Raw genomic sequence first — 20,712 nt, 5'->3', positions numbered from 1 at the left:
AAATTAAAAGATGCCAATAAGGATATAGGCTTGTACTAGAAATATAAACCTTTGGTACACAAACAAAACAAAAAAAAAAAACCTGTTTAATGAGAAAAATCCTGTAGAAAAAAAAAAAGAGACAAACCATTGCCTAAATAAACTATAAATAATATTACACAGAGTAGGAACTCTAAAATCTAACAAATTTTCTCATCTTGAAATCTAAGTAAAGCTACTCTTGAAGTTATTCTCTGTACCTAGTAAGGAAAAAAAAACAACTCAATGTAACATTAACAAATTAAATTTTCTAACTGTATTTATAAAACATAAGAAATGATGCCCAATTATAATGAGGTCACAATAAGCTGAAATTATGTAGTTACAATGCCCAGCTCCATGGCACAGATGGCTGGAGGGCCAATTGTGATCCAGAAGGTTTGAGTTTAATTAGGAAGTCTGGCAATGAAGAAGATGCAGGAATGGTGGGAATTAAAAGCTTGCATCAGCTCTCCCATCCCTAAACGGGGAGGAACTGTGATTCTGTCCACAATCTGGGCATGTCCTGTTATAGGCTGGCTGCGTACAGATTATCATTTTTTGGCAGCTAAACCAGTATGATGGGTGGTGATGACTGACTACACTCTCACTTTGCTCAAATTCCAGGTTCCCTCTCCCCTGTGCATCATAAAATCCCCACATGCCCAATCACATTTATGATATCTGACTCTTATTTCTGTTAAAGGGGCATGGCAGTCTTAAGACTGCTGTGGTCATTCCTACCCTGCAAAGGGTGAAGCCACCTGTGTCAAGAGTTACAACAAAATTTAGCCATATTCATCACAAGGCGTTAGTGGTAAAAGGAAGGAATAAGATGACGAAACTTGGTAGAAGTCAGTGGTAAGACAGTAGCAGCAAAAATATTATATATTAACAATGAGACAATAATATTAATACCACGCCCCCCCCCCCTTATTTAATACTTATACTTCTAAATTATATTAATCAGTACGAGTATTACATATAAACTCTCTAAACTGGTTTCATTCAAAAGAAGACAGAATGGAACCTTACAGATAGATTTGATAACTATACAGCCTAAAAGTATTAACTGTTTGTTGTTACTAGTGAATGGCAAAAGCTTAAATTCCATCATCTTTAACATGATCACAGTATAACTAAGACACCAAGACAAAGAATCCCATATATTACATTTATACATTAAGGACATATGTTGAAATATGATTTCCAGCATACGAAATCACACTTATGAAATAACTATGCAAATAAAAGACTGAAAGAGAAAAAGAAAAAAAAGAGAATGAAATGAATTAATAATTTTACATTCAATGATGGTGCAAACTGTAAGCCATGACTATTTGCTTGTGTCAACTGAAGTCACATCAATTACAAGACAACTGGATATAAATGTAATCACAAAAGCCATACAGCATTATATTACCAGTAACATATCACATTCATAAAGCCACTCAATAAAGTATAAATGTGAATAGGGGAGAGAAAGAAGACAACAATTAATATAAATAATAACAAATTAATTAGTCAAACTTTCAAATAATTTGGAATGAACTAGAAATGTTCTGACCTGCATCAAATAGAAATGTGTTCCTTTCTATTTAAACTAAAAGATATTCTTCAACTAACCAGATTTATAGATTTTAGTTGCGGATTTAAAATCCTTAGTAACTATAATCTAACTAGATTTTAAATGATAATAGAATACAGATGAATAAACTGATAACACAATAAACATGAATGAAATAACAGTAATATTATATTAAAATAGCAAGTATCTTGTTATTTAATGTTACTTAAATTCAAGAAGCAGAAAAAAACAGGTGGTTAAGATACAACTCATATTAGATGTAGCATGTATGTAAGTAGTTTACACAAGAAAGAGTTAAAGTGTAAAAAAAATGTTATTGTAACTCTTCAATACTATGTACTGTTGATCTCTTTAATTCTAATTTAGTTTAAGTACTAAACGTCTAATAAAAACAAACAACGCAAAGGAAATAAATGGTGAATTAGTAATATATTTATGGATATAATCAATATTATCTTATTAAAATGTATAACTAAATTTAATAAGTGAAAAACAGCTTACTAGTGGAGCACCAAAGAAGAGCCCACATTCAAATGATAATAAATGAACTGAACAAGTGACATTAACAGTAAGAAGGAGAAAATACAGTGTGAACCACATTTCTCCATTGTAAACTAAAGTTATTAGTTAAAACTATCCCCTCTTACATATGCTGTTACATAAATGGATTTATTACACTTGTAAGACTTAGTAAAAAGATAATGTATCAACAGCACAAATCTTCTAGTAACATACAAATAATCATTTTTAACCACTGATAAATAATAACCATGCAGAAGGATGACTGATGAAGAAAATCTTATTACATTTCCAATATACTTGAAAAATAATGTCACACTAACCAAGGCAGCTTATAGGTTTTGAAATATTAGCAAATATTCTGTTACTGAATTATGTAAATATTTTTTCATTTAACCTAAATACTGTAATCATCTCTACTATTTTCAATTGCTAAATAATTTATTTCCACACATCTGCATTGCAGCCATGCATTAAACATGTTCATTGGCAGATGCTTAAGATGGTCACACTATGTGTGTACAAAAAAAGTGTGAGCGATTGTCGCAACAAATTTCACAATTATATCACTTGCAACAGGCTCATCCACTGTCAGAACCAAAGAAGATACCCCAACAGAATACACTCTCTGGTATTCTTAAACTAGGATAAGTGAAATAGTAACTAGTCCAACAGAATGTCTAAAATACCGAATGCACTACTTCTCCACAAAACATAGGGCAATAGCCCGACTCATTTCTCCACAGTCAAACCCAGCCTTAACAGAAATGTAGAAGCCAGCCCTCTAGCCACAGGAAGTCTTGTTTAACATAATTTGCAAAACACCAGCATGTGCATAGCACCAAAACTTGTATTAACTAACAAATTTTTCACCCAAACTGAAAATCTGCTTTCTAAACTCTACGGACAGATGAAGCCTTTAGTTCCAGTTATATGCTTGTATCATTCTACTGTCTACCAACAACCTGTCCACGTTTCACTGTTTCCATCCAATTCTGTACAAAGTAAGATCACCAAACCACTACATATGCAGCCACCTGTTCCATATTCGTGTTGTGCCAGACATCCCAGCAAGGAGAGTGAAAAGCACCCAAACAGTAAAGCAGTGCCAAAGGCATCAGGTCGACATGAACAGAGATGAACAGGAGTTCAGTGGTAGATTAAGTACATCATAGTCCCCAAGTTGTTTTCATTGCAGAAGCTCCCTTGTTTTTTTTTTTTTAACGACCATGCTTATTCTATTTAGTCTAACACCAAAGATTTAGCTTGTGCAAGGAATCGTCCTCTTTCTGAATGTATATTCTAGCAATCCAATGCAGATCTTCCTCCATTAAATGTTATCACTAAGGTATTATGTAATTTTCAGTAACTTACTTTGTTCCAGTCATATTCTAGGGTCACACATAAAACGCTTCAGAATCTTTGCATATTCTTGCCTCTTCTGTGAGTGTGTGTGCGTGTGTGTGTGTGTGTGTGTGTGTGTGTGTGTGTGTGTGTATATATATATATATATATATATATATATATATATATATATATATATATATATATATATGGGTCTACTTCATATGATCGACAGCTCATATGATCGACAACCATTTGACTGACACCAAAACACTGAAAGCTCAAAACACTAAAAGCTCATATGATCGACACATAAATCCAAAGCATTGTGCCCTTTTCCCCACTGTAGTGTGACCCTGGAGTAGGAATAAATAGTTAGGAGGGTGTGGGGGGCACAGTCCCCCGTAGCCCCCCCACATTATTTACATGAATATAGTCAATCCAGTTAAAAGAATCCATATGTATGTTTAAAATTTATGACCCCCACACCCCCCTAACTATTTATTTGTACTCCAGGGTCGCTCTACAGTAGGGAAAGGGCACAATGATTTGGATTTATGGGTCGACCATATGAGCTGTCGATCATATCAGCTTTCAGTGTTTTGGTGTCAGTGTTTTGGTTGTCGATCATATGAAGTAGACCCATATATATATATATATATATATATATATATATATATATATATATATATATATATATATATATAAAGAGAGAGACACATAGACATCTTTTTTTTTTAAAGACATTTGTACTTGGCTCAAGCCTGAAAAAGGTCCAACTGAATCAGTGACCTACCCTGATTAACACATTCATAAATAAATAAATGCTTAATTTAGTCCATGCAAAACTGCCTGCTTTATTGTGCATTCAGTGCTCATTTCCTCACAACTATATAGCTATTATATGTAATGAAGCCAATGCATTTAATCATATAATTGCCAGAATTTCAGATCATAAAAACAGACTTCCATTTTTAATTAGCATTAAATTAGTGCACTACTGCAATATTTTAAAATCATTAAAAAAGCAAACTTCCCACAAAGGATTTTGGATAAGACAGGCCAACAGCAAATGACCTATGTGATGGCTGTGGTTGTTCTTCCACAAGGCCAATATTGTTGGGGAGCTGGGTGATGGTCATAATGTATGTTTTTCCTGGTATGTACATGCGCCTCTCCTGACAGCATCCTCACAAACAGGTATAATGGCCCAGCCTGGCCAGAATCCATAAATTCCATAGACGATTAGGTAAGGAGTGTCTGTCTGCTATGAAATGCTAACGGTGGGGGTACCCCTGATGTAATGCACATATGGAGCACAAAGATCATTGGTACATAAACAAGCACATATTTTATGTACTGCATGGCATACGTGACTAGTGCAATTTATTCCAACACAGATATTAACATATGCAGAGCCACTAATGTGACATCCAAAATAGATATTCATAAGCTGTGCAAAAAAGTCTCAAAAATACAAGATATTCGCAAACTCTGTTCTGACATATCCACATGTATACCACCATTTGTTTCCGGTTTAAAAACATATAAACATAAGTGTGTGTGTGTGCTTCAGTCTCAATCAGCACACACTTTCTAATGCTGTCAACATCATAAATGCATGCACTTCACAAAGTTATGTACAAAAACATATACATAATGCTGTGTATTCCTTCTGTAAACAGTATATTTTCATATATTTATGCATATTTACCTTTGTCAATATGGCTATACCAGGTACAAGTCTAAGGCTACAGCAAATTTTCAAGCCCATTTCAAATGTTAACATATACAAACACGTCTGTAGTATGACACATACTAGCACTGAAGAAATGTAACATGTCATTATAGAGTACTGTCAAAGGTACTTTGTGCTGGATGGGCTTGATATGCATTTGTAATGCAGCAATAAACTTGTCTACCTATACTTTACAATGTGTAGGCAGTAAGCAGTCTGAAAGTGTGTGTGGGTGAGGGTCTACACATTACTGCATGACTGCAGCGTACCCTACAATACTGTATAACCCTAGAGTCCCAGAAAGGAGGGTAGCCATAATTATTCAGATGACAATTCAGTTGACATCTGCACTACATTCACTTTACACACGTAATTCACAAAGCAAAGCATAGCTGAGGCCTATAAATGCATATCAAATAACTAAACATGAAGCAGCAGTAAGAACACATCAAATCACAGTGCTGGTTCAATGTTACAGTTCATCTATAATTCTCAGAAGGAAATATTCCTAGTGACCCTGATGTAAGGCATCTGTTAACTGTGTAAACACTTACACCATGTGATAGATGCTATGCACAGAAATACATTGATTAAATGCATTATCACCACAAGCAATTACATCAAAATGTATTAAACGAAACATTTCTATACAAGACTTGCTCTTAGCAAGCATGTAACATTAAACAACTTATTCTAATATTGCAATGCTAAACTCTGCCATTTTGTTAACAAAAGTTAGCTATTCAATCAGTGTTAAGGGTACTTGCAATACATTGAGCAGAAATAACTAATGAAATAGTATCTATTACCTGGACAAACAGAGCTGACATTCACCCCAGCAATATTTCCTAGAACTAAAACATCATGTAAAATGCTGAAAACAAAGTAAATGCATAGTATAAAACTGTTAGGCGCTAGTAAGTATTCCATATTATGAAACAAATTTGAATTGTCTAAGCACTTGAAGAAACATTTAAAGTAAATGAAACACAGAGAACCCATGGCGAAGTAACATATACTTTGTGGTAGAAGGAAAAATAATACTCAAAAAAAAAAAAAAAAAGCCATGCAACCCATGTGATAGCTCGGTCTTCCCTACCACCCCTAATTACAATATATTCGAACACCAGAGTCAGTCTACCTCAGACCAATGGGAATATTTGGATTTGCTGGAATATCTATTTTGGTGGTAACATGATCCAGGGATAACACAATAAGTAAGCAAGGGTGTGAAATGAAGGGGGCACAGCCTCCCCACTATAAAGTAGCCTGTTTGACAATTATGCTAACATTATTAATTCATATTTATAATCACAATTATGCTAACATTATTAATTCATATTTATAATCACAATTATGCTAACATTATTAATTCATATTTATAATTACGCTTTTTATACATTGGCTTTATTTTACATGACTCTGATGTCATGTTGTTGGATACAGTTACTAAATATGCAAATTCCCTTATGTAAATACTGTCTGCATGCAGTTACCCCAGTAACCATGTGCAGATGAATCTATACTATACAACTGACTCACTTCACCCTGGGATATATGTGTGTGTGCTCACTGAATGCAGTTCTGTGCAGCATTCATGATGCCATCCTTTGAAAATGTAGTCAGTATGAGCTTGCAGAAATATTACGTTCATATAACAGAGATTTAGGACACCCTAAAATACCTTTACCACACAGGAGTCTTTAAATAAAATATGCAAGAAAGGTAAAGATATCACTTCAAACATATTTAGATAACATACCAATGAAATTAGTGGACTGTCATACATCAAACAAATGACTTTCACAGTCTGAGCAATGCTGTGTGTGCATTCTTAGCATAAAGTCGGCGTTAGATACTGAGTGCACCAAGTTAGACATTTCGGAATCACTTTTTTCAGTTAGGACAAGCTGACTTTTTTAAAAAAACATGCCACTGTAACACAATCATTTCTTTACAAGTTAACTTTATGATGGTTTCAGAACATACAAAGTCTCCAACTCCATGTCTCACAAACTTTATGGTTCAGTGTGTTTTACGCTGTCTGTTTCAGTACTTCTTGGTATAGAACTGTATGCTAGTAGTAGAGCACAGCATTTGGCTGAGTGCACTCTGGTCTTTTTAAATTCAGCTCTATAGGGGTCTGTTGTTCCTAGTAATTTTGTAGGGTCCCAAGTGCTACCTTTTGTTCTTTCTTCTAGCTAGCAGCCTAGAGCTCTTTAAACCTTTAAAGTTTCACTAATTTGAAGGCTCAGAAAAAAATTAATGCCAACATTTTCTTTTCCATGATTAACCTTGAGGTTACCAATTTGCAGTATGTGTTAATAGTTAAAATGCAGTTACATAAGGAATTGGACATTTGTACTCTTAAATGCATTATGACTGGTGCCTGCTACAGTTTTAAATTCAGTACTATGTAAGAGTAGCTCTTTTAACACAAATCTGCTGAGACAAAATATGGACACAAAATGTATACAACAAATTACCAGAGACCAACCTTGTCAAACCCTCATTTGACAAATCAGGATTATATTTAGCAGTCCTTTGATAAGGAAAAGAAACTGCACATAGTAATACGTTTTCATAAATAGTAATATGAATTTTTGGAAAATGAGAAATAGATGCTAGTCATACAGATTTAAGATATAAAAACAGAACTGCACTGAAAATGATATTGTTAAAGTTAAAAGAAAAGATCGGGCACTATGGTTTCTGATTAGGCATGATCACCTACTTGTACAGAAAGACAGAGCAAGTGTTAACATACCTTTTTACTCAAGTTTTTCTTACAGCACACTGAAAGACAGATAAGGGAAAGGGCCAGAATATGATAGTTTATAAGACTCAGAATGTAAGGTTTAAGTTTTTTCCCCTTTAATCAGGACTTAATTCATCATTACATTATGTGTACTTCTACTACTTAAATAAACTAGCTTTGTATTAATAAATGCTTTGAAATAATACTCCTAAAATGCCAAGGTATCCTGTATCCAGCAGCACTGTCAACTAAAGCATTAAAATAAATGTTACACTAACGTGACAGGTTACCCTGCCGTAAACAGCAAAAATTCTCATCTTGAAGAAAAATAATTTGGATTTCCTGCTTGGTTTAGTATAACATATAACAATATCATAAATGGCTACTTCAAGCATGGCCTCCATGCAGTATACCAAGGCCAGTACACAGCTGACCTTACCTGACGCATGGAGAAATGTGGGCCCAACAAGTAGAATTAGAGACACAGTGCACTACAGTATAAACACATATGAAATACAGACTTGCTTAGTGCACTAATTGTTTCAGTGGCACACACGGTTTCCAACATAATACATCACCATTCGAGAGTGAGACCCATGGCAGAGGCAGACTGCACAACAGAATGGCCATGTGTGTGTGAAAAGGGTCAGCTCATGGGACAGACACACGTAAGGGCTGTGTAGCAGTCTCCCAGGATGGCTACGGCTGTTTATATCTTACATGGTGTACATCAATGCAAGCTGTGTTCCTCCCATGTATAGGTAAAGAGAGCAACTGGTGATTGAAGCTGTCATTCCATAAAATACACAGCCATGCAGGCTCTGCTTCCTATGTACAAGGTGCAGACCACATTCAAGAAGTGAGAAGGTTAGTCTAAAGAGCACAAAGACATGCTGAGATGCACCCACAAATGTACAGGTGGTATCCAAGGAGGAGTCTGAAAATCATAAAGGCGCATAATTGTAGGCTGTGTAACCATATGTGGGAGGGAAACACAGGAGTCTGTCAGTTCATTCAGATGGATATGGGAAAGTCTCAACTTATCTCTTGCTAGTTTTTCTAGGGAGTCCCTATTATAACAACAAAAAGGCAATTTGTCAAACGGCTAAAAAGTCGAATATTCCAGACATTGAAATCAGATTTACCCCCCCCCCCCCCGCTAATTATATATACCAACTCTGAGATTGCACTACAGTGAGGAAAGGGCAAATTTTCCAATCTTCACTGTACCGCAATCTCACAAAACCTATCTTGAGGTCCAGAATATTCGACTTTTCAGCCATTCGACAGATTCCCTTTTTGTTCATCTAATAAGGACCCTTTCTAGGTCTGGGCAGCACAAAATTAAATAGGGCTCACAGGTCTTACTTAAAACAGGCTTCTTTACCTAGACAGTTAACATGCTGAAGGCACACAACATGGAAAACCTGCACATCTTCCTGTAAGGATACTGCAAAATGTACTCTGACAGTAGGCTCTGGGTACATAGCATGGCAGAACTGTGCATCTCCCTGTATGAATACTGCACAGTGTGTTCTGAAAGTTTGCACTGGGTGAACAGCAGGGGAAAAGTGACCAGTGCACCCTTCTGTTACAATACTTTAAAATATGCTCTGTTGGCATGCTTTGTGTGAAACATTTAAGAAAAGAGGGTATTTACTTCTAACACTAGACAATGTGCTTTGAAGATATAATGCATGGAAGAAAAGCATAACCTGTGCTCTGAGGGTATGTTCAGGATACAGACATAACAGCCACACGTCCTCCAGAGTGAATACTATACATTATGTTCAGGTTACACAAGGAAGAACCACGGATCCTCCTGTCTGAATTCTGCACAATGTGCTCTGTGGGTATGTTCAGCGTACACTGGAAAGAAAATGGCATCCTCCTGTATGAATACTGTAAAATGTGTTCTGACAGTATTCTCTGGGTACACAACATGCCTACATTGTGAGGCTTATGGCAATGTACTGCTTGCATTCACACAGACCCAGACTGCACAACATGGAGGGGTGGATGTATACAGCATGGACCACTATTCTTAAGGCTAGACTGCACAAGTATGTGCAACAAAATTCAAAGAAGCACTGAATGGTGTAGAGCTCATTTATCTGGGAAACATATTCTGACTAAAATCACAAGTGTACAGAGCCTTGACAAATTATGGTCATAGATATTGGCTTGTAGTGCACTGTCAGACTAGCCCACCATGTCCAAAGGAGTGGTGATGGTGCAGTATTTTTGTATAGTAGTGTCACATGTATACCAGGAATATGATGAAGCTGCATTCAGTTTCCACCCACACTGTGTACATATGCACATATCCCACGCTGTTTTGTATGTGTAAGTGTGTATGTGTCTGTGGGAAATATTTACTAGCACCTGTGGGTACAGTTGCAGTACTGTCCAATTTATACAGTAGTGTTCGTTTTCTGCAGGGGATATTATTAAACAAATGTTTGCCTGTGTGTCTTAGGGGGGTACCTCGGGGGGGGGGGGTACAGGGATTGCTTCAGAGCACTGTCTTTGGAATCCCCTCCAGCAGGAGACATTTATAACTGCTGTGGAAGCAGGCTGATTGCCTCTGAAGTGTAATCAGACTCCTCTTTTATATTTATGCCGTGTAGCTGTTTAATGTATTGGCTACATATACAAACTATATCCTGCTTTACTGCTTCAAAGAGCGATATGAATCACATTCTTATGCAACTACATAAATCATGACTGGTAAAAACTTCATATTTTAGTCAGCAGTTCTAAAATCTTAGTGAAACAGTTTGGGCAAGATTCAAAGATATAGTACACAGTGAGTAGGGAAGGTATACATGGAAATACATGGGAAAGGCAGCTCCTCAGAGACATTTGCCTGCTAAGACGGCAGAAAAAATATATACCAAATGGGAAGATATCACTCATACTCTATTAACATCACTCCTCATTTCTTTGCATAGTTTTTAAAAAACTTTATCAATAATCCTAAGTAACTCTGGCAGTAACTGTATTTGTTTTTAAAAGACTGTATCAATAATCCTAAGTAACTCTGGCAGTAACTGTATTTGTTGACCTTTGGGGGTGGTATCTGAGAGGAGGAGACAACACAGTGCCATGATGTTTAAAAAAACTGAGGTTTCAGAGGTTTAGAAATCCCTGACTATAATTTTTCTGTAAACACATTACTGTCCCCAGTCTCAAAGTACTGCACCTCTATGATCACAGATACCAATTCCACAGTGTTAGCTTTCTCATATACAGCCAGTCAACAATGTCAAATGGGATGATATGCATAGCCACGTAAGTGCACTAGGGTTTGTACTACAACAGAAACACTAATTATAATATGCATTCTGCTAAAAAATGCATTATCCTCCAGGTACTATAGAGGAGCCAGCATCTATTCTAGACAAGAGACCATCTCCCTTCTCTCTAGGGTAAAATCCATTGTCACTGGACACATATCCATGGATGTCGGCTCCAGGCATGAGTTACGGGGGGGGGGGGTAGGGGACTGTATCACTGGTTATAAAAGTTTGATCTTCAATGGTAGTACCAATACCCATGTTAAAAGTACCGGACTGTGTACCACCCACCATAACATTCTGGGCTTGCCCCCATTGGTAAGTATCACATGGGTAGAGGGAAATACAGTGAGACAAGCTAGGATGAAACAGATGAAAAAAAAGTCAAAACAAGGGTGACTATGGTAATACGAGATTGATTGACAGAGGAAATTGTGTAAACAAAGAAGAGAATCTGCATCACACCTAGGACAGCATGTCAGTCATTTCTGAAGCAATGCAAGTTAAGCCTTCTCCCATATACAAGCTGCATGTTATACATATTCTAACCCCATTCTAACACTGAAAGTTTTCATACTTTGATGCTACTGCTACTGCTACATACCACAGACACTGCAGACAATGGTCCAAAGGAGTACCCCCTCTAGCAATAAACATAGCAACAGGCTTACCCTTTCCCCTTGGGATTTAACCTCATGTCACAATGGTGGTTAGAAAGCCATTTTACCTTGAGCAACTCATTGCAAAAGTTACATATTCAACATCAAAAAAAGACGTAAAATAAAAAGCAAACAGTGGAGCAGCAGAGGGAGACACCAACCAGGAATTAGCATAAAAAAAAACTTTACTCAATGATTTCGTTTAAAAGACTTTTTCAGAAATACAAATGCATACACTTTTAAGACTACTTATATACATCCTACGTCCCTCCTACAAAGTTAATTACAAAATTACTAGTTAATACCCTCGTATAAGGCAATGAAACACAATTAATTAAGACAATAAACCAACATAATTAATTAAGGTAATCAAAAGAAGAAGTCCTTATCCTTTACATTTCATACTGAATACAATGCCCATTTGGGATGCATCGCACTAGACATATCACACAACTGGAAAGACAACCACTAACAAAAAAGATAAAGGGATTAAAAAAACAGAGCTATCACAAAAGACCGGAAGCTCTATCCCTGTATTCAATACCATATAGACTCCTTAGGGGTGGTATGTGCCTTGCTCATCAGGTCATAAGAGATCCAGGTAGTACAAGACCTCTTCCACCTTCAAAAATCTAACAATCCTACAAATACTACAACCAGAGACCTAAATCTATTTAAACAAACAAACAAATATGTAAATATAGATTTGCATACAGCACCTACCCTCTGGAGCAAACTTCCTCTCCAAATTAAGCTGTGAGATTTACTGTTTTCCTTTAAAAGGGAGCTAGACAATTGGATGGTCATTCATAAATTCACTTCTGTATGACTGATCTGTCCCTCACTGAAAAGGGAGGCAGGGCCTAGAGTGGGTATTGGCAAGGTGCTAATGGCTTCAGGGTCCAGCTGCCTTCTATTTTCTATGATCACATAATTAAAAATAAGCAAATGAGGGGATAATGAGATGCAAATGAGGAATGAGTGACAATCTGCACCTTATGCAAATTAAACAGCAAGAAAAGAACTTTAAGTTCTATAGCTGCTTTTTGATGCACAAATGCACCATGTACAGATGGGTTATAAAATGTAAGTCAGTGTCTTTTCTCTCCATTTTACAATCTGTGACAATGTTTGCTTTCACTGCCAGTGTAAATGCACCTCAATGTGAGTTGTTTATTCCTGTCTCCCCAAAACCCAGAGTGCAAAGTGGTGCCTCCTAGCCTAGGAGATGATATACGCAAATCACAACTTACTTCAACTTTGCAGGAACTCGGCAAGAATTACTGAGAAATTTAGAGTGGACAGGGATATAATATGCACTTTGGTATGGCAGGCAAATAGGAACTGATAGAAAATGCATGGCTTTCCTATACCTGTAGATACCAAGGCATGTAATAGCTCTCACTATACTTAACATGGGGACCTGTTCTGAGACAAATGGGGAACATATTGGGTACCTTACAGGCTTTTGACTTGAGGATACTGAAGACACTAAAGACCATACTGAAGAAGTTCCTTGACATACTCTTGACATATGTAGATGAGCATATGTATTCCCCAGTGTCACCACAGGAACAAGCCAGTACCATGGGTGCCTTGTTTGGAAAGGCATACTTTCCCAGGGTGCTTGGTATGACAGATTGCACCCATATTACTATAAAGTTCCCATCTGGACCACTGGAGGAGTGGTACTGGAAACATTCTGTCAACTACCAGATTGTGTGTGATGCCTGGAGGTACAGCACATCAGCCCAACATCCTGGCAGTGACCATGATACTCAAATTTGGCACACAAGCTTAGTGGACCACCACTTCCTCTATGGTAGGGTTCCTCATAATCACCTAGTTGGCACATATGGACTATTCTAATGTTATTAACCATACCTATTTCTGTAGTATAGAATGGCAAAGGAAGAACTGAACAATCACCACCTGTTTTATTGTGTCCCCTCCCTGTTTTGCTTTCCAGGTGATACAGGCTATCCCTCTTGCTTAATGATACCATTCTGTAACCTTAAGTAGTTGCTGAGGAGCACTTTACCACCATCCTATCATAGACACACAGAATCATTGAGCAAGTCGTAGGCCTTCTCAAAACTCAATTCCGTTGCCTGGATGAAACAGGCAGGGCCCTTCAGTATGAGCCTGTTACTGCATGCAGGATGTTTACTGCCCACTGTATTCTACACAACATGGTCATGGGTCACTCTGGTGCAGTGCTGCCACAGCTAGTCACTTGCCATAGCAGTGCTGCTCTCTCTGTATAGTTTGTACCACCAATAAAAGTAGTGACAGTGGGCAGGTGAAGGTAGTAGCACAGGACCACCTCTGACAGGTTCACACATGAAAAACAGATGTGCAGGCAGGCAGGTAGTGTCTAGTCCACAACTAGGGGACTTGACATTAACAACATAACAGTGAGAAGTTACAAAGATGGTACTCGATGCATGCAATGTTACTTGTGGGGTATGTAGAGTTGTGCATTGCCTGCTTACACTGTACAGACATTGCTCCTTATATCGCAAACAAAGGCTGTTTTTTTAGAAGGAATTAGCTATCACCATTTGTACAGTATTTAATGGTGCTAGTTACACTGGCAGACATTGAGTGAAATGTAGATGACCAGGTGTTACTGATGTTCTCAAAGTAATGCAGGACAAACTATAAAGAATAAGTAATGTTCTGGCAACAAACAGCACAAGAATAAACATTTCTTAAAAGGTCTGTACAAACAAAAATGCTACATCAGTCTGGCACACCACCACAACATTGTAAACACTCTGTTGCTGTTGTTCATTTTGTTGAAAAATTGTGTATACAATATATATGGCACAACTTAAGTACACAGAAAACAGGACATGCACATAGCTGTATAATTCCAAAAAAACATCTAAAAGACACACCTTCCAATTGACAGTAAGAAAACTCGCATTAATAGCACATGCAAATATGTAATTAACTATGTAATTAACTTATAAATAGATATTGCAGTATTTTTAATCCAAAGTCATAAAAAATATCTATAAATAATTTTACTTGTAAGGTGATTATGAAGAGTTGTTTGGAACGTACAGCTTTGTAGATTTCTCACCCCAGGAGGAAGGGCATAAAGCTATAAGACAGGTATGAGACTATGGACTACTCTTTTTATTAGAACAAACAGAAGTTTCTGTAGAATCAGAGAGCCCTGTTAATTAGAGCCACGAGGATAATGGTGGTTAGTGACAACAGCTTGCTGCTTAGAGCAGGGTAGACGTCAGGATGAAGTGGCTTAAATATGGTTACTGTTTTTGGAGCAGACTCCCACTGCATGTCAACAGAGGCTACTTTCAAATCTAGAGTCAATATGTGGATGGGAACTCAAAAATTCACCTTAGGATATGTGGTTATACCTCCTTCATCAGGGTAGCTATGTCTCATACTTTTAAATAGGTTACTTGGGTAAGCTTCTTGAATGTAATTTAGGCTGCAAGCTGAATACAATACCTACATACCTACAAAATGTAGGCACTTTTGGTATGACGGAGAGTATTTACATAGGACAAAACCAAACATTGACAAATTCTACAATAAGTTAACATAACAAATTACGTATATTTTATTTAAGTTTTTGTAAGGTTACAGTACATTGTGGAAGACCAACAGCATACTGAAGCTAAGGTATCAGTAACGTTTTGCCAAGTATTTTATGTGCTTCTGATGTAAAGAGAGAACGGTAATTACATATAATGGTTTCAGTTGGATTAACACTTGACGTCCTATCTAGTCAGTATGCTGATGAACAGAGGGGGTCAAGACAAATGCTTAAGTACTTATAATGGGAACAGTCTTCCCTGGGGTAAAGTGGTATTGAAGTAAGTGGCAGATGCAAGTCACTGAGGGTAGAAAAATGAATCAGTGCTTTTTGTTTCAGAAATATTAACTTGGAAGTAACCTCATTCACTGCCTTTGTAGAAGCTATTAAATTGTTTGACGATGATATCAAAGATCAAAACAAATTTTATAACTTGTAAAGACATTAACAGCTACACAATACAACTGTAAACCTGTAAGTGTGGCACACTACCACAACATTGCAAATATTGTGTTAATAACTAGTGTTTGTTTTGCTGAACAACCATAAACGCTTAGTTGTAATTAACACACTTTTGTCATGCTTTATCCATTGAGCCAAAATAAAAACAGTCCAAAAGGACCAGTAATCCACCACTGTAAACAAATTCAAATCGAATTAAACAAAGAAAAACACGAGAGTCAGTGAGGCAGAATATCATTAATGAGTAGGTTAAAAGACAGATCTTGTTCTACACCTGACTGCACGGTAGGTAGGTAGGTAGGTAAGGTGCAGAGTGGCCTACATGACAGGAAATACAGAGCTCACAGTCTAATTTGCACATGTTCAGGGTTAACCATCTAGTGGTGTAAACGCAGCTGATTTGATCAGACTGACTAATGTTGATATGGCACCCCAACCCCATGTAAAAAATGTGTAAAAGGGAGCAGATGGTGATGATGACATTCAGGAGTAAATTACAATCAGTATGAATTCAGATTAACAGAGAAAGCAGTAGGCAGTAGTCCTTTGCCCATATTTAATGCATCAGTCACCTGTCTTTTTGTCTAAAGTAGCTTTCCAACTTGTGTGTAAAACAAATTGAGGTTGGAAAGTAGACAGTTTTGTTTTGTTCTACAGTAGGCGGATTTTGCTGACTTCACAGATATGCTAGCTTCCTTTAAAGTGAAAGAAAACTGTTACAGTAGCGGGTCTCATTAATAGTTTCCTAGCGGTACCATTTTTCATTTTCTCTAGAAGACATAAATTGTTCTGTCAGTAAATTACCATATAAATGATAACTAGTAAGATAAATGTTGAATTCTGTATTTGAAAAAGAGCATCAGTTCATGTTCATAGTATTCATTGGCTTTGTCACTTTGAAACAATATTCCAGTTAATGGAAATGAGCAGAGAAAAGCAAATTAGCATGAATTATAGTATTCTTCTTTGTATGGTTTGCTGCAAACTCACAAGAGTGCAACTAATACCCCCTTCAGGCAGCTTGCTGCAGTAATAGATATTGTTACAGAACCTGAGTTTTATATTGGAGCTATTAGTTTGACACACTTTTGGTTTTATTAAAGATAAGTCACCCTGTATGAGATTTAGAAGTGAATGATTTTGAAGTTTTTATTACTCTAACTAGCAATTCATTATATAATATGCAGCATGAGGCAGGACTGGAAAGTAAGAAATGGTTAACGATTAGATTTTCACTAAGTTTTTACAGTTATATTCACCTTATACCAGACTATGTGTAACAAAAGAAACGTAAAATAAAATAAAAAGTAAATAATCTATTTCAATATGAAGGGGTGTTTTAGACAGGAATGTGGGACTGCCATTGGTACTCCAACGTCACTGGGTTATGTATTTACACATATGGCAGACATAACAGATTTCTGAAAGATATGCACAATGTTAAAATATTTTTATTGACTAGTCTTGTTTTTATTCAGATCTGATATGGTTTAGAAACATGCGAGATGAAGAATGTGGAAATATACGGAGTATGTAAGATTTGAACAGAAAGACTACAGACTTGAGTGTTGTTAATGAATAATTTAATTGTGTATATAATGAGTTTGAATTCGATGTAATACAACCATACTTTATTAATCATGGTGAAGGGCCAGAGAACTAAAAATGAAAGTTATGCTACGAGAGTAATGCTGATATTAAATACATTCAACGACTTTACTAAATGATCTAGGCCACAGCGAGTCATTGGGATAAACATACAAGCAACACAATTCAGCAGAGGTTTCAGGATAAACTGCAGCTCAAGCAGAGAACCTCAAAGAAACCTGACATGAAACGAATGAATGTTATAAATGAGTGACGTTTGTCTAGCAAGGCTACTAGACTGTGTGGTACATGTAGTACTTCTGATGATGTTTAGGAAAAAATGTTATTATCGATCCAGAAACCAAACTGGTTTATTTTAATGGTCATGCAAGTTGTAAAATGAGAGGTATTGGTTATGGTCACCTAGATAACAGAGCACTAACATGATACTGATAGGGGTGACATAAATAATGCACTTTTTAATGCATACTGAAAGGAAAATGGCTCCTTTAAATATCAAGTAAAACTATGTGTACTTAAAATGGAGAAAAAAGATGACTTTAAAATCTGTTTCACAACAAGAAACTAAAAGGCATTTATGACTGGATGCTGCTACAGGTCGTATTATAGAGATCATTAATATTAAACCTGCATTAAAATAAAGGAGAAAAAAAGAAACTTATTGTGAAAGGCATTTAACAATCTTTTAGAAGCAGGTATGTAATCTAATTAGGAGCTATGTCTAAACAACTGTTTGCATGAAAGCTCATTTCTATTATTGTTGTCAGTAAATAGGATTTTACTGTTATTTTATGCTTCACTAAGGGAACTCATTTTTTATTTTATTTTTTTCTTACACAGAAACAGTGTAAGAGTTAGAATCAGTCAGAGGTTTGCAGGAGATTTGCAGGACTACATGTCCAAGTAGCTTTCTGACTTCAGCCCCAAAAATTTGGACATGGAAATGTAAACATTTTGTTTACATTCACAATTAGTGGATTTTGCTGACTGATATGTAAGCCTCCCCTTTAACTGAAAATAATACTGTTGCGGTAGTATCCGTTTGTCATTAGTATCTTCTCAGGCACCATGAATTAGTGAATTATCTCTAGCAAGTAGAAATTAAAAAATGTTGTTAGAAAGAGGTAGTAACTCCAAAGAAAACAAACGATGATTAAGTGGAAATACTAAATCCTGTACTGAGTAAAGAGCACTGTTAAAGGAGTTTACAGTATCCATAGGTGTACTATGCTGAAAGGAAATTCCAGTTAATGGAAATTATCTTTTATAAGGAAAATGGATGGCATGAGATTAAGATTTGGGGAATTATGTTCTTAAAAGATTTCAAGAAAGATTTGGGCAATGGTCACGTAGACAGTTTGGTACGGCAGTGATATGTTCATATCTTGCCTCGGAATTAATGACTATGGGAACTAAGAATTAGTGCTTGTTAGAGGACTGTGGGAGATGGGGTACAGACAGGATGAGATACAGACGTTACAGCACAAAAAGAGAGACCAATGGGGGGGGTAAGAGTGATACACAGGTTTGTTATGGACAGCCAGGGCACTTCAAAGTCTCTTACCAAGATAAATGTCCTTTTCATTTAAGATGGAATTGTAATATTGTAAAGATAGTGAAAAGAAGATATATAAAGGCAAAGTAAAAAAAAATACTTAATCTATAGAATTACTTATATGATTTCCCAGTCTGAACAGTCTCCTAACTTGGTTAAGGGAGGAAAGTATAAATGAAGATTGGAGGTACTTTTACAAGCAGCATTCAGCACTCCCAGTCATGTCTGTAGGAGCACAGGTAAGCCTAAAACGTGTGTGTGCGTGTGGTTCATCTTTTACCCAACTTTCTGAGATACAAAGGCAAGGTTAGATGTGGGCATGTACCTAAAGCTCCCAGTTAGCAGATTTTGTTATTACTGCTTCTGTTATTAGTGTGCGATATCCGAAGTATTGTGATGCATTTAATGCTTCTGTTATTAGTGTGCGTTATCTGAAGTACTGTGATGCATTTACTGCTTCTGTTATTAGTGTGCATTATCCGATGAATTGTGATGCATTTACTGCTTCTGTTATTAGCGTGCATTATCTGAAGTACTGTGATGCATTTACTGCTTCTGTCATTTATAATTTCTCCAAGTCTTTTGGGTTGCCCAGTAATGACTCTTTCTGCAATTCGTACAGTGTTACATGAACTGGTAACATATCTAAATACAATTGTAAATTATTGTTTATAAGACCAGTTGCTCCTACTACTATTGGAACTGTCTGGGTATCTTTTTTCCACATGGCTCTCGTTTCTGCCTGCAGATTGAGGTATTTTATGACTTTGTGTCTCTCTGTACGCAAGACACTGTAGTCACTAGGTGTGGCGATTTCAATGATCAATGCTACTTTTGTCTTCTTTTCTTGGACCACTATATCCAGTTTTCTAACATCTATCTTTTGGACTGTTGGTATTGGGTGATCCCATGTGATGTAAACTTCATCATTTTCTATGATTCTCTGTGGCTCATGTTTCCAGTGTTTTTCAGCCACTTCAATACCATAATGTTTGCACATTATCCAGTGTAACAATCTCGCCACATTATTATGCCTTTAACAGTATACAGTCCCTCTGCCATTAGAGATTCGCAACCAGCAATAAGGTGTGTGACTGTTTCCAATTCAGTTCCACAAACCTACATACATCTGTTTCTCCCACATGTTCAATGGACTTAGTAAACCAGCATGTACATAGCCTACTATCTTGGGCTGCCAATATTAACCTTTCATTTCTTGATGTAAATTCACCTCTCCTTAACCATTCCTGCATTCATTCTTGATCAACATAAGGCTCTTCCAGAAGTTTTCTATACTTGCAACTATATTTATGTTTTTTCAACATTTCCTGCCTTCACACCTGGTCCTTCACCTTATATTCTTTCTTTTGTTTTTTAGCACATTTAGTTGTTGCCTGTTTTTTATCCTCTTCTGGTTTGATTTCCATTCCTGCTTGAAGTCGATATGCTTCTGCTAAATTAAGCAGAGATGTCATGTTAGATTTATTCTCCTCATGTTTCAAAACTTTCACCACATTTGGATCTTGTGAGGTCAGTAGATATGTGTGGAGTCCCACAACTGCAGATCTATACATGTAATCAATTTCAAGG

The 20,712-nt window shown here is 36.6% G+C and overlaps 1 protein-coding gene across 1 annotated transcript in view; it reads right to left on the bottom strand.

The window, feature by feature from the left end:
* The window catches only part of TRIM36 (tripartite motif containing 36), a 1,224,111-nt gene that overhangs the window by 1,173,396 nt on the left and 30,003 nt on the right, over positions 1-20,712 (bottom strand). The window lies entirely within an intron of this gene.

Source organism: Protopterus annectens, chromosome 17.part0, assembly GCF_019279795.1.
Source record: "Protopterus annectens isolate FY-2018-M chromosome 17.part0, PAN1.0, whole genome shotgun sequence".
Classification (NCBI taxonomy): domain Eukaryota; kingdom Metazoa; phylum Chordata; order Ceratodontiformes; family Protopteridae; genus Protopterus; species Protopterus annectens.
This window is presented reverse-complemented; position numbering and strand designations above follow the sequence as displayed.